General features: G+C 37.8%; 1 protein-coding gene across 1 annotated transcript in view; it reads right to left on the bottom strand.

The window, feature by feature from the left end:
• med1 (mediator complex subunit 1) overlaps nt 1–3,732 on the bottom strand; it is a 101,356-nt gene that overhangs the window by 96,719 nt on the left and 905 nt on the right. The gene's annotated exons all lie outside the window — the stretch shown is intronic.

The following is a 3,732-nucleotide window of genomic DNA, read 5'->3' as shown; positions in this document are numbered from 1 at the left end:
ACATGTTTAAACTCAATAAATATAAGCAACACATTATTCAATGCTTTTTACTTTTGCATTTACTTCTAGATTTATATATTAAGTTGCTCAAGCAAGTGGCAAAACATTTAAACTACTTTTCTTACGTTATCACAAACTTACCATTGACAGAAATAGTCAGCTCTACTGCCTTTCCTTTTGCATTGAAATCTTTATTACAAGCAATCCTGCGGTTAATAAAAAACTTTGTTTTCCTACCTCCACGAGTGCCATCTATTATTACCTTGTTTATTTAAAAGTGCTCTTTCCCTTTAAACCTAGCCAAAAAGCCATATGTGTTGACATTTGAAACACAGTAGACTTTAATAATATGCATTTTTGGTGTAATTACTAAATTTTCGTGTCAATCCATGTTCATATTTACTGCAAACAATGTGCGGTTACTTTAATTCAGCACAGCAAAAATAGACTCGGTGCGGAAACTATCTCTGCACTGCTGCAGACGCACCGCTCCTGGAACGCACTGCCGGACAGCAACCGTGTGCATGCTTTATTAATCCGTTAACATGAACGTGGAAAAAATCCGCACCACATACGCACTGCAAACGGAGTAATGTGAACCTGGCGTTATGTGTGCGCGCTGCGAGTGTGCATGAGTTCACGGTCTCCAGAAGAGCGCGCGAGCGCTGAATGGTTAAACACTGGCAAGAATTAAAAAGTAATGCAATTTATAAACTTTAGTGACGATGTGACACTGCCTCGATTGTGCAAGTGACAATTCGTGTGATTTGAAGCTATTTGCATATTTTGAGAGAGAAAGAGAGAGCACGCAGTGATTCACTCACGCGGTTTGTGAAATTACGTCTCACACAAGATTTTCAAATTACTTTATTTAATGAAGAATACGAAGGTGAGTACCTCACCTTCAGCATTATAATTATTTCACTCGTGCCGGACAGAGACTGAGACGGTGCCGCTGCATATTGCGCCAAACCTCTCACAGCAGGCGCGTGATCAGCTTGAGATCGTTTTTTTGAGATCTGCCTTTTTAGAGACCGCCGATCAAACATCCCCACGTGATTATCGGCTGATAGTGATCGGTAGCCGATCAATCAGAGCTAGGGCTGTCACGATTATGAAATTTGGCTGACGATTAATTGTCTAAAAATAGTCGCGGTTATTGCGATTAATTGTCTGTTTTAGAGCTTTGCCCATTATGACGATTATGCCGATTATCGCGATTAATAGATAGGGCTGTCACGATTATGAAATTTGGCTGACGATTAATTGTCTAAAAATAGTCGCGGTTATTGCGATTAATTGTCTGTTTTAGAGCTTTGCCCATTATGACGATTATGCCGATTATCGCGATTAATTGTCTGTTTTTTTTTTTATGGCTTTCATTATATAATTGTGATTAATTTAAGGGTTCAGTAAATAATTATGATGTTATCTTTTAATCTTTTTTGAGTTATTATTTTGCAGTGTAAGATTACATAGAGAATTCCAAATTCGAAGAATTGGTCAATACCGATCCAACACCAGCGCAATTTTTTTTCTACACCACTACAGAATATCAATACTGTGTTTGTGGAACTAATGGTCACTCTTTTTTTTAAACCCTTTGTTAAACATAATCCACTAAATACTCACTTCCTCCTTACAGAGAAAAACTACATTTGAATAAAAATATATAAGCTATGAAATTAAACTAGTTGACTATAATTTAGCAGCAGAAACAATATCTTGAAAAAAATCTTTGGTGCACATTATACAATTTAAACATGTTTATTCTGTTAACTATTTGTATTCTTACAAAATACATTCATGAAAATAAGATAGAAATCATGAGAAAAATAAAAGCTTCTAATAATCTTTCTGCGTGCAAAATTTTGATAATGTGAAACGCTTCAACCAGAGCGGCACAAAGCTCTTATGCACATCTGGGGTGCAGAATGATGTGCTTGAAGCAACATAAGCACTCCACACGGTAACGTTACAAGAGAAGAAAAATGAGAGGGCAATGAACTCCAGCAAGATGTCATTTTATGCGAATCCCCAGACCTTTATCTACACATCAAGTATTATAATGGAAATATATCATCTTGGAGAGAGTTTTACCGTGCTTACTGTCATAACTGAACGTGACGTGCTATTTGAATGCTGAGCGGAGAATGACAGCTGCAGCAGAAGTTTCTGTAAACTTAAATTTAACAATGTAAATATAATTCTGTCCCTCACATTAAGATATGGAATGGTTTAATATGATATAGGCTAATACAGTGCACGAAAACCAAACTTGTGCTCTTCTGTTTCTTTTGGTGGATGACTCCCCCTTGTGCCATATAAAAAGCACAATAATCGCGGTTGTTTAGATCAAATAATCGCGATTAGACGGTTATTTAATTATCGCGACAGGCCTAATCGGAGCACCCCTAATAAGAACAGAGTGGAAATTATTAGCAACACCAACATAACAGCAAAGCTAATGTTTTCTGTTAGTTTAAGCACAAACTAAGAAAAGTAAAACCAAACTTTAATGTGGCAATAATTAAGACCAAACTGAACATGGTGTGCGTTTATGGTGCATGTCGGCAATGTTGTCTCGGTGGGGGCGGGCGTGGTGGAGGTGGGGCTTGGGTAGACGATATTATCGGATATCACGATATTTTTTTAAGGCGATTATCGAGAAGATATTTTTGACATATCACCCAGCCCTAGATCAGCTCTAACGTCACTGAATCTGCTGTTAAAAATGAACGATCCATTTATCATATCATCATGCAAAATACGACAAATAGCAAATTTTTAATTGTTTCTCGAAACGTCATAGCATTTCCACACCGGCGATGACATGACAGCGGCGCCAAATCATTTATGTCCCCACGCATCATGTACGTCCTCACGCGTTGACGTCATCAAATTGCGATTGGTTCGTGAGATCGACCAAGTGTAGTGAGTATCGATCGAGTCATAAAATGTGATTATCTCCGGCCGATCGATCGGAGCATCCCTAAGTATGGAGTGCCACAAGGCTCAGTACTAGGACCATTCCTTTTCACACTTTGCATGTTACCCTTGGTGGATATCATCAAGAAACATGGTGTTAGCTTTTACTGTTATGCTGATGATACTCAGCTCTATATTTCTTTGCGGCCCAATGAAACATACAAATTTGCAAAACTAACGAAATGCATCCAGCAAAAAACTGGATGACCAGTAATTTCCTACGGCTAAATTCTGAAAAAACAGAGGTGTTAATTATTGGACCAAAAACCTCCGCATGTAATAACCTAAAACACTGTCTAACACTTGATGGCTCCTCTGTTAATTCCTCGTCATCAGTTAGGAAACTAGGCGTGCTATTTGATAGCAATCTTTCCTTTGAAAACCATGTTTCTAGCATTTGTAAAACTACATTTTTCCATCTTAAAAATATATCTACATTACGATCTATGCTCTCAATGTCAAATGCAGAAACATTAATTAATGCGTTAATGACCTCAAGGTTAAGATTATTGTAATGCTTTATTGGGTGGTTGCTCTGGGCGCTTAATAAACAAACTCAAGCTGGTCCAAAATGCAGCAGCTAGAGTCCTTACTAGAACCAGGAAGTACGACCATATTAGCCCGGTTCTGTCAACTCTGCACTGGCTCCCTATTGAACAATGAATAAATTTTACTAATTAATATCTTGCTAATTACCTATAAAGCCCTGAATGGTTTAGCTCCTCAATACTTGAGCAAGCTCAT

The sequence above is a fragment of the Sinocyclocheilus rhinocerous genome, unplaced genomic scaffold (genome assembly GCF_001515625.1).
Source record: "Sinocyclocheilus rhinocerous isolate Xijiao unplaced genomic scaffold, SAMN03320098_v1.1 scaffold1491, whole genome shotgun sequence".
NCBI lineage: Eukaryota > Metazoa > Chordata > Actinopteri > Cypriniformes > Cyprinidae > Sinocyclocheilus > Sinocyclocheilus rhinocerous.
Note: the sequence above shows the minus strand (reverse complement) of the source record. Positions and strands in the feature narration are given on the sequence as shown.